Source organism: Capsicum annuum, chromosome 5, assembly GCF_002878395.1.
Source record: "Capsicum annuum cultivar UCD-10X-F1 chromosome 5, UCD10Xv1.1, whole genome shotgun sequence".
NCBI lineage: Eukaryota > Viridiplantae > Streptophyta > Magnoliopsida > Solanales > Solanaceae > Capsicum > Capsicum annuum.
This window is the reverse complement of record NC_061115.1, coordinates 171,669,934-171,682,720: the sequence shown is the minus strand read 5'-3', so window position 1 is coordinate 171,682,720 and position 12,787 is coordinate 171,669,934.

Sequence of the window (12,787 nt, the reverse complement as noted above, 5' to 3'; positions counted from 1 at the left end):
TCAGTGTACTAGGACCCAAACCAAAGGTCTATCTAGCCTAAAATCGATATTCCAGATCTGTTGGCCTAGTCAAAATTTACATTCGAGATTGTTTCATTGATGTTTTCACACGATGGCCATTTAGGATCAGCGAAGCCTTCAAAATAGGGAATTGGTTCTAAGAACCAAATGAACTACCCGGTAATCGAACCATTGATCCCAGCAAGTCATAAATGACTTGTGGCAGCTATGGAGAATCCCTAATGGTGAAGATAAGCTAAAATATAAAAAATGACTTAAAGGGTCATTACAATTGGTGTCTTAGGTTTCTCTTGGTTAAGCATCGTATTGTGTTTAGTTATGTTTTGATTTCTAAGGACATGCAAATATTCTATGTTAAGGATATTGATGTGTCATGGTTTCATGGAAATTTTGATGCTTAAAAATGTGAAAATGTGCAAATAATTAGGCTATTTTGTTAGATATAATATATGTTTGTGTGTATGTTTCAAGGAAAATAGGTTGGAAGTGAGTTGGATCAAAATAAAATGAAAAAGCTCTGAGAATCAAAGTTTTTGACTGGAATACAAGTTGTTATAACACTATACCAATATTAGCCCAAGTCGTGGTGACAACAGTAAAGGTTGTTGACTCAAAAAGTGAAATATAGGCTGACCATAGCTCATTAGGAGTGCCAACTAGTTATATCGAGGAGTTGTTCATAGAGAATTTGCAAAAGTGTTGAAGATGGCCAAGTTGAAGCCCAGTAGAAATGGAGGATGGCATAAGTTGTTATGACAGCCAACAACTTATAGTGAAGACTCGTGCTGATAATAGAGAGAAAGTCCTAATAGCTAAAAATCTACTAGAGTGATAATGATTGTAGCCAACCACTCATAGGATCTGTGTAACGCCCCGAGTCTATACCCCGGATGCTACATGGTGCTCATAGTCTCGAAGGACCACAAGCTAACTCATGACTGGTACCTGTTGTAATAACTGAATAATAATACTGTAATTATGCAGAAATTAGGCAAAAACATGCCATAAGGTTCAAATCTGAAATAAATACTGAAACTGAACATCTATCTGAAAATACTCTAGTCTAAAAAGCCTCTACTGTCTAAACAATGAGTAGATGGGACAAGTCCCCAACTAACTCTAACTACTGAAATAAACTGAGTATTGAATACTATAATAATAAATCTATCCTCGAACAATGAGGATTCACCACTAGTATGTTGCTGATGGATCGGGCTGCTAAGTATGATCGGGAGCCTGTGTGTCTGAACCTATGATATAAAACAGCATAGCACAAAAGAAAGGTATGCGTCAGTACTTTGAATGTACTGGTATGCTAAGTGAGGATGCTGAGATGCATGGTTTCATATGCATGAACAATACTGACTGAATAACATGAGTATAACTGAATGAGAGTACATGCATGAATACGTAAACTATAACTAAGGTCGTGATAACACTGGATACTGAGTTCTGAATTATTGATTTACAAATATCTGAGTTTACTGATACTGTATAACTGATAGTTGAATAACTGTATTTGATAGTCCTAATTTTGTGGAACTATACTTTGTTTTGTACTAAACTGAGTGACTGTATCTGACAGTCCTGATTCTATAGAACTGAACTGAGTTCTATACTGAGACTGGAACTGAAACTGAGACTGTGGGAGGTAATCACCTAATCGATATGCCCCTTTCTAAATAGATTGGGGTCCAACCTTTAACCCCAGTTGGGAAGGTATTAGTACCGTGCCACGAGTAAAGGCAACTATGAGTTAACCCTATCTAACAAGAAGCTCTTTCATCAACCCTCACTGGCAGGAAAACCCGTATGAGATGTATTAACCCTAGTCTGAAAAGAAGATATCTCAACCTACGCTAGCTATGTAGTTTTGTAATGTAAGAATTGCTACTAAGGGTCAAACCCTCTGCTGGCAGAAATGCCCCCATCCCTGGGTTCGCTCGGTGCTGAATCCTACTCCCAACTGAATAGACATTAAAGTGATTCCTAGTTCATACTAGGCTTGACTGAACTGTTATTGATTATACTGTCTAACTGAACTGAACTGAGTTCACTGAGTTCCGTTGATTGACAGAATACTACTAATATCTATTAACTGACTTAATTTACTGAGGTTTGAACTGAATACTTAATTAGACTGGACTGATATTGATTCTACTGAGTTTTTCCTGAATTCTATAACTAGCTAAGAGTACTACTGATCATGACATGACTGAGATTATTCTGTAACTGACACTGGCTCTAGGTAAATAGCTAAATTTTAGGGTATTAAATACCCCCAGGACTCGATAGCATGAAAAGTAAATCATTGCGTGACTTTAGTAGCATAATGGTGCTAGCTTGCTAATAATACATTCACTTAGACATTTTTGTCAAACACTTGTTATACATGAGCTTGTGCATGATTGAAATCACACAATAACATGTTATTCTTGGACTAGTCTAATAACATAAGCATTTTGACAAACACTTAAGGAGCATGGGTTTTTCACATATCAATAAACATGTAGTAATATTGTGGATTCTACATTCAACTTGCAATTCAAGAGTTTGACATGTAGTTCACAAAATTCAATTCACAATTAAACTAGTTTGCATGAAACTTGGGACAAATAATGGAATTAGATCACCATTAACATCATAATCATTAATACATTCAAGATACAATATGAAATCCATGAAATCAATTAACTTGTATTTAGAAAGAGTTTCTTGAACTCCAAGGGCGGAAGGAAACCCTTGGATGAACACTTCACATACCTTGGTATTCCAATTTGCAAAAAATGATGGAGTGTTCTTGAAAGCTGAATCTTGAATTAGAGATCCTAGGGTTTTCTTCTTGAGAAATTTTGAGAAAGATGAATGGATTTTCCTCTAAAGGGGCTTAATTTCTTGTTTTGGGGGCTGACATAAGGTGGGAAAAGACCCAATTACCCTTGAGGATGCGGTTTTTTAATGATTGAAAACTGATTTAGCATGTAGACCGATGCACCGTATCATTGGCATCGATGCGATAGCCAACGCACCACATTGAGTCTGTATTGGCTCACTGGAATTTGCACTGGGAGCTGGGGCAAAATAATCATCGACGCGATAGGTGATGCGGCACGTCGAGATCGCATTGATCCACTGGTTTGAGCTTTCAAATGTGTTTCAAACGAAGTATAAAAAATCTAAAACTTGTACGAGAACACCTACTGACATTCCTGATCATGATTCAACCTAAATATCATTACTTTAAGGTCATGAGGGTCGTGAAATAGAGTCTCTAACCTATGAAGGCTAAAATAACACTAAGTCTGAATACTTAGCTAAAGTTTTCTAAGTCTGGGACCCCTTAACAAGCTTTAAAGGACTGATTTAAGCTTAGGATTTTGTGGTGTATTACAATATGAATATGAGTCATCACCATTAAGTGAGAAATAAAGGCAATAGAGCTAAAAAAGAGTCATTGTTGCCTAAGGCGTTACCATTGCAGACTTAATTTTTCTATTTTGTTTTGGTTAGGGTTTCTTTGTTATTTTGAGAAACTATAAATACCCTTGAGATACTCTTTTATTTGGTAACACACTTTATACTCTTACAAATATAGATTGATTTCAAAATAGACTTTTGATCTTGGAATCTTCTTGTTCTTAGTTTTTGGCTGATTATTTAATTCGAGACTTCGGGTTTTCTTTGTCAACTATTGTGAGATTAATCATATGTTTTCTTTATTGAACTCCAAGGATTGTTAAGCAACTATTAGCGGCTAATTCCCTTAGTTAGGTTGTGGGAACCCTGGTAAAAGAATGAAGTAGGGGAAGTGTGAGGTTCTTCTATATCATTATTTACACTTGTATTGTTATCTTCTTCAGTTTAATCAATTTCTTAGTAGTGGCTAACTTTAAGAACCTTCTGTATTCGAGATCGTCTTCACAAGAGAGATTGAGATTGGAAAATGAATAGTACAATAGTGATTCGAGGCAATGAACCCTCATCTAATAAATTGAGACCCATAAGGTGATAGTTAAAATAGAATCAAATACAAAGGTGAGTAAAATGACACCCTGAGACTCACAAGGTAAAGGGTGAGTTTTACCAACACGTTCACAAGGCGGTTGGTAAAACCTAGCTTGTCAAATTCTGCATGTAAGGTGGTGAGATTGTTGGATTGATCATGAAAAACCTACTGAGTTAGGATGCCATGGGGACGCAGTCCTAGTGTTCGTTTCATATTGCTTACAACTAAAAGCATTGAATTTTGTTACTTCTATTAATTACTAAAAACCTCCCATTACTTTCCTGCACTTTCGGCTACTTCAGCAATTTCGAGAAATAAGTTCGATGTATTCCCTCTTGGATCGACCCCAACCTAGCTGGGTTACTATAATCTGACAGCAACCACATTGTATCTTCTTGGAGGGTATAGTTTGGGCGACATCAGCAGAATCCATAAAAGACCACATATAATAACAACAATAGTATTAATAAGTGAAAAAAAATAATAAAGTATATCTAAACGAGAGAAGGAAAAGGACATAAATATACAACTCCCTAGACGTGGTAAGGTTGGTACTAGAGCCACTACTAAAGGGATATCGAGAGTACTAAATAGAATCCAAAATGTACAAAATATATACAAGTCATCTCAAGTACAAAAGACTAAACTAGAATAGATAGAGAAGGATCAGCCTCGGACGACAGCAAGCTCACCCTGCTCCGAATCAGTACTGGAATGTAGGAATCATGTCAACATTGGCTGCTAGTACTCAAATCTGCATCAGTGTAAAGATACATGTGCAGTATGAGTACCAAATCAATAGGTACTTAGTAGGTATCATTGACCGATCTCAATATAGAAAAAGTATACTAAAATGTGAGGGTGTAATCAAAGTCAATAGTAAATAGGGATAAAAAGGTAAACAACTATCAAACTATACAAATCCGATAAAGGAATATGTCTAAGAGATACAAAAATAAATAACGCAGAAATAAAAGGCAAATCAAACATAACCTAACTAGGCCCCATAAGCCTGCAAGGCACACTAAAGAAGACAACTAACCCAACTGTGCCCTCATAAGTCAGTGGGACGAACAAGATGTTTTTACGAAAATAAACATAAATAATCCATAACTGAACCAATCCCAAGAAACTGCATTAGACATCCAAATGTGCACTGGGATTAAACCGACACCAATGGGTAGTAATGAGAGACCAGACGTCAGGCTCGAACTGATAGTGCTGGATAATAACAAAAGTCCATGTGTCGAATTCAAACCGAAAATAGTGGGTAATAATAGGAAACATATATAATATACAACGGAACTCATAATTTGATGCCAAACATGAATCAGAACTCGTAGGAACCACAACTACCAAAACAACCATAATCGGTACCAGAACTCCCAAATTGTCATAACTAGATGCTGGACTCAAACTAGAACTCGTAGTAATCATACGTAACTGTAAAATTAAAACCCAAACCATACCATATCTAATGCCAAAGTGGTACAAAATTCACAATCAATGACAAAAATAAAGTATATGCTAATCGTAAATCATAATTAAAATATATTTAAATAACCATTCACATATCTTAATTAATAAGGAATGAATCATATGTTTAGCAACTTAATTCCATGTCATAAAATGATAGAAGCTATGTAATACTAAAAGATTAGGGAATAAAATTTACTAAAACGGGGTCTTAACCGGATGAATAAGGCATGATATATATATCAAATGATACGCAGACTACAAGTACTTTTCCAAAACTAGCATAATAGTATACAATTATCATAAATAAACTCAATCTAAAGATAGAGTAAGCCTAAGCTTCCTGGATGCCAAAGATAAAATCCCCTCAAAGCCTCTGAATAGTGCCCTATTAAATTATCTCGATGAAACTGTACGCGGAATGTGTAAAGGAAAGGTTTGGTCTTCTTACAACTAAAGAACACCAAATTTATCTCTTAATTGTATCCGAACTCATAATAAAATGTGAAATCAAGTAATATAGGTATATATATAGTTGTATGGTCTTGGCGGTGGAGACTAATGTCATTGGAAAACACTTAAGCTACTTACTAAATATAGTAGCTACATAATGTCTAAAATTGACATTTGGCTGCCCACTTGTAAGGTAAAAACACGATGTCCCTCCCTTCCACTTCCACGTGGAAGTGGAGGTGGCAACCCCCCACCCTCCTCAATCTAGCTCCATTCTTGTATATACTTAATCATTTTGTGGGTTTGTGATAAAATAAATATCATATTTTGAATAAACCATGATTAATAAAAAAGTATTTCTAATAAAATCTATATTATATAATAATAATAATAATAATAATAATTTAATATATCTAGATTTACTATCTCTGCTTAATATAGTAGTAGACTACAAAAACTATTAAAAATAATATAAATATATCATAACTTAAAGAATTTAATAAATATCAAAAATATTTTAAAAGGGTAATAAATAATATTTCTAGAAAATGCCAATTTAGATTAATTATTCCACAATATATTAGGTATCGCTAAAATTCTCAAACAAACCGCCCATAAACCAAATTATCAGTCCTAACAAGTCATAAATGACCTGGCAGTTATAGAAAAGCTCTAGACATTGAAAATGTATGACTACAAGGAAAATAATTGTGAGGGTCATTACAACATCCACCAAACAGGTAGGGATACTGGGTGTGCATATCATGCTCAGTCTCCCAAGTAGCCTCCTCTACTGGATGGTGATGCCACTAAACCTCAACCACTAAAATGTCCCTGGAGTACAACCGTCTGACATCTCTGGCCAAAATGGACACAGGCTGCTCTACAAATTCCAACCTCACGTCCAACTGAATTGAGTCTCACTGAAGCACGTGTGACTCATCTAGAATGTATTGTCTCGACATAGATACATGAAATATTGGGTAGATAGATAAGAAAGCAGGAGGCAATGCCAATACATATGCTGCTTCCCCAACTATTTGCAGATCTCAAAGGGTCCAATATACCTAGGGCTAAGCTTGCTCTTCCTCCCAAACCTCATCATGCCCATCATGGGAGAAAATTAGAGAAAGACCCTATCACCAACTTTGAACCTTTATTGATGATATCTACGGTCAGCATAACTCTTTTATCTACTCTAAGCTAATCGAAGCTTGTCCTGAATAACCCAAACTCAATCCAATGACTCACAAAGCAAATTTATGTTATGAGGCCTAGCCTCAGAAGCCATAAACCAACCAGTAGGAGATCAACATCACCTACCACACAATGTCTCAAATGGGGAATCTAAATACTCGAGTGAAATATATTATTATATGCAAACTCTACCAATGGTAGAAATCGGTCCCACTGACCTCCAAAATATAACACATAAGCACAGATCATGTCCTTCAAGACCTGAATAGTTTTCTTTGACTTCACATTAGTCTAGGGATAAAAGGTTGTGCTAAGGTCAGCCTTGGTTCTCATCTCCTCCTAAAATGTCCTCTAGAAGCTAGAAGTGAACTGAGAGCCTCAGTCTAAAATAATGGACATAGGAACCCTATGTAGGTAATCCATCTCTTAAATATATAAACATGAGTTAACCTCTTAGAACTATAGGAAACTTGAATGGGGATAAAATGTGCAGACTTAGTCAATTGATCCACAATATCCCAACTGTTATCAAAACCATAGGAAGTGCGAGGCAATCTACCTACGAAATCCAGAGTAACTAGCTCTCACTTTTACTCGGGAATGGGTACCTACTAAAGAAATCCACCAGGCCTCTGGTGCTCGACCTTCACCTATTGACAACAAAGGCATTGAGGCACAAACCCTGCTTATCTCTTCGCATACCACTCCACCAATAATGCTACCTCAAATCCTTATACATTTTAGTTGTCCCAAGGTGAAGAGAGTATCTAGAGCTATGAGCCTTATAAAGAATCAACTGGATGAAATCTCCAACCCATGGAACATATATACGGTCATCAAACCTCAAGAAACCCTCAAAATCTAAGGTATCCCTCCTAGAATCACCTTTCAACACTTTGTCTCAAATGTTACGAAGCCTGTTATCCATAAACTGCGACCCTAAATTTTCTCCAATAAGGTAGATCCAGCCTCAACACTAGCAGTGTTCCTTCGAGGGTCAGAAATACCAAGACGAACCATTAAGTTAGCTAAGGATTGGATATCCGAAGACAACAACCATTGAGAAATTGAAATGAAGGCTAAGCTACCCATACTTACTGACTTCCGGCTAAATGCATCTATTACCATATTTTTTTGCCCTAAAAGAGGAGAATAGAGCTATCATAGTCCTTCAACAACTCAATACATTTATGCTATATTGAATTAATCTCCTTCTGGATCATAGTATACTGAAGATTATGGTGGTCAGTAAACATCTCATAATGAATCCCATACAAAAAAATTCCTCCAAATCCTAAGTGCAAACACTATTGCTGCCAACTCCAAGTTGTGGGTAAGGTAGTTGTACTCAGCACCTTCAGCTACCTTGATGTTTATGTAACAAAATGGCCATGCTACATCAGAACACACCCCAACCAACACTAGATGCATCACAGTAGACAATAAAACCCTCGCTCTCAACTAGAAGAGTCAAAGCAGGAGCTGAAGTAAGCAATTTCTTGAGCTTCAGAAAGCTCATCTCATAACTCACAAACCACTAAAATGAAACCTTACTCATGGTCAGTCTAGTCATAGGGGCCGTAATAGAATAAAACCCCTCAATAAATTGCCTATAGTAACCTTCCAACCAAATAAAATGGTGAACCTCAGTAGGTGACGTACACCTAGCCCAACTACAAATAGCCTCAATCTTTATTGGGTACACTATAATATCATCCTTGGACACTACGTGCCTTAAGAAAGCTACAGATTTAAGCCAAAACTCATACTTTGAGAAATTGGCACAAAGTCGATGATCTTTCAAAGTATGGAGCACAGTCCTTAAATATTGCTCATGCTTCTCCCTACTCCTTAAGTATACCAGAATGTCGTCAATAAATACTATTATGAAGGAATCCAAATATGATCTACACACGCAATTCATCAGATCCATAAAAGTTGTTGGAGAATTAATCAACCCAAAAAACATTACTAGGAACTCATAATGATTGTAACGAGTCTTGATGGCTATCTTAAGGATTTTCGCAGCCCTAACTCTCAACTAATGATAACCATACCACAAATCTATCTTAGAAAATACTATTGTAGCCTAAAGCTGATCAAATAAATCATTGATACGAGGCATAGGATACTAAATATTCACTGTGAATTTATTCAACTGCTTATAGTCAATACACATACGCATGGAGCCATCTTTTATTATTCACAAAAAAATTAGAGCACCCCAAGGAGATACACTTGGTTTGATAAAACCCTTACTTAGAAGATTCTGAAGTTGATTATTTAGCTTATTTATCTCAGCAGGAGCCATACAACAAGTAGCCATAAAAATAGGTCGATTTCCTAGCTCAACGTCAATAATAAACTCGATATCATACTCAGGAGGAAAGCCAAGTAGGTTAGTTAGAAACACATCAGAAAGTCATGAACAACAGGGATGGATTTATGTGTTGGACTCTCAGCACTAACATCTCAAGCATATGAAAAATATGACTCACAACCCCTGATATCAGTCTCTTAGACTGAATGTAATAAATAATCCCATCAGCATGTAGCTAATAGAACCCTGCCTCATAACCGGAGGTACGCCAGGTAAGACTACGGTAACGATCTTAGCAAAATAATCCAAGACTACATATTAAGGAGATAGCCAATCCATGCCTAGAATCGTATCAAAATCTACCATATCTTGAACAATAAGTTCAATATGAGAATCAAACTCCCAAACAGTCACCAAACAAGATCAATATACATGATCCACTATTAAAGAATTACCCATGAGGGTATCTATATACACTGCTATATAAGGATTCCAAACAAAAACCCAACTGCGATGTAAAATAAATAGAAATATATAAAAATGTGGAATCAGGATCAAACAACATGAAAGTTGGTTGATGGCATGCGAAAATCATACCTATGATCACAGCATCTGGAGCCTCAGCCTCTGATCTACCTAGTATAGCATACAAATGACCCCGTCTACTAATGGAATAGGTGCATGTCCGACCACCTGTTCTACCTTATTGTTCTATCTTTCTGTGGACTAGGTCCCTGTCTGACCCCTGGCTAGCAACGACACTGATCTAGTTAGTTGTGCAATCTAAACCGAAGGGTAAATCATCCTACATTGGGGACACTCACTGGTGAAGTGACCAACAACCCTACATTCACAATATGCCCCAAGCACCCTGCTCTATCTAAAGGGTCCAGCAAATTTGGAATGACCACCCCGAGTCTATGATCCTGATTGAACACCCTTCTATGGCTGACTACTACTTTGACCATTGGAACTACTATAATTAGGCTAATCCCTTTCTGATATCTAAAAAAATGCTTGAATTAGCTGGCCCTGATACTGATAAGGCTAATATTGGGGGAACCTACCATGAAACACTCTGCCCATAATTGAGAACAATGGTGGCTCCCACTATAACTACCCTGGTAATAAAGTCTCTTACCACTTCCTTCTTGGGACTCATGATTTATCTCATCTATAGAATAAATATGCTCATCCATCCCAAAAAAGGTTATCCTAAAGTCACCAAACTCTATGTAGCCCTACGAAGTGACAAACTCGATCCCCTAATAAAGCATTAAATTCGTTTATACTCCATAGGAAGAATTATGGTGGCATGCCTGGGTAACTCATAAAATAACACCTCATACTCAACCACAAATATAGAACCCTATCTCAGAGCAAAAAAATTATCTCGAAGATACTCGTGCATAATGCAAAGCATATACTTCCCCAAGAAAGCCTTGGAGAATTGAGTCTAAGTCACCTGTGTAGACCCAACAGTTCGAGGATTAAGATAACCTCTACACTAACTCCTCGCTATTATGTCTAGACGATAAGAAACAAAGTCCATTCCTCGCGACTCAACCAACCCCAAATTCCATAACCACTCTTTAAAACTAGATAGGAACTCATAAGCATCCTCCTCTAGGGCCCCGACAAACCTAGGTGGAGTCAATCTCAAAAATTAGCCTAGGTGGAGCCAATAGAAACTGCTGGACTACTATCGGCTATCGGACTACTGGTGCTTGTGGAACCTCTACCCCAGGCATCACTATCGCAGGATATGCCCCTAAATCAACACCATCTTATGCTATTGGAAAATCTCTCTCATCCAGTGGATTGCCAACTAACCCCAAAATTGTACCAAAGCATTCTGAAGTGCCGAAGAGGATATAAAAACATGTGGAGCCTGGGTTGCCCCTTAGACTACCTACTGCTGTGGTGGCAGAATATCTGGAACTCTCTCAATCTTAGGAGCTATGACAGGATTAGGTGATGGATACTTGGAGTGATCTTAAACTAAGGTTGATGGACTATCCTACCCCTGACCTCTGGGTTGACCTCAAGCCCTAACCAAAACTCTAGCAGTGGGCTTGGGGTCCCGATCCCCAACTCCCGAACCTCGCATCCTAGCCATCTGTGTGAGAGGTGAACCATTAAAAATTTCAAACCAACTCAGACCTAACGCATGGAAATGGATCAAAAAATAAGATTTTTGCCTAAAAATGCTTCATAGCTTCCCTCGGATAGGATACAAACGTCTCTGTATCGATCCAGGAGACACTACTAAACATCGACTCTAGTACCAACAATACTAATGAAACCTAGGTTTTGATACCAAGCTATCACAACCTAATTTCTCAAGTCATAATGGTACCTATTTTATCCAACAGTAGGCAAGCCAAGCCATAGCCTAGAATAATAAGTAACAGGCAAACGGGCAGAAACTAGAAAAGACCATATATAATATCACTAGTAGTAATAATAATTGAAAAACAAAATAAAAAACATATAAAGTATATCCAAACAAAAGAAGAAAAAGGATCAAAATATACTAATAAATCTCTCCCAAGACCTGGTAAGGTCGGTAGTAGAGCTACTACTAAAAGGATACCCAGAGTACTAGACAGAATCAAAGAATAAATAATATATACAAGCCATATCGAGTACAAAAGACTAAACTAGAATAGATAGAGAAAGATTATCCTTGGATGATAGTAAGCTCACCTTACTCCGGATTAGTACTGGAAAGTAGGATTCATGTCAACATCGACTTTTAATACTCAAATCTGCATCAGGGTAAAGATACAGAAGTATAGTATGAGTACCAAAGAACAGGTACTCAGTAGGCATCATCGATCAGCTGATCTCAATACAGGAAAAGTATAACTAAACACAAATATATAATAAATGACTAAATACACAATAGCAAGCCATAAATAGAAGCACAAATGATGCACTATAATATAGTGGGATGATATGAAGTAAGCCACCGCATGACAGGCATTGCACGATACCTAATATACACCTTCCGAGCATAAGCTTTCAAGATAGGACCCATGGAGGTTTAAAACCCATATACTTTTTAAATCTCAATCTCATATCTAAATCAACCTTGCTGGAAAGATGCTCAATTAAGGGTTTTATACAGTATCTCATTTTTTCCCAAAAATAGTGTTTCTCTGTGATACCAATTTTATGTATATATATGAACAAAATGAGGATGCATTTTCATTACAAAAAAATCATATAATGAATCAATTCTATAATGGTATTAAATAAGCTCAAATCTCCTCACAATTTAATAAATCATGATATAAGCCATCGTATGG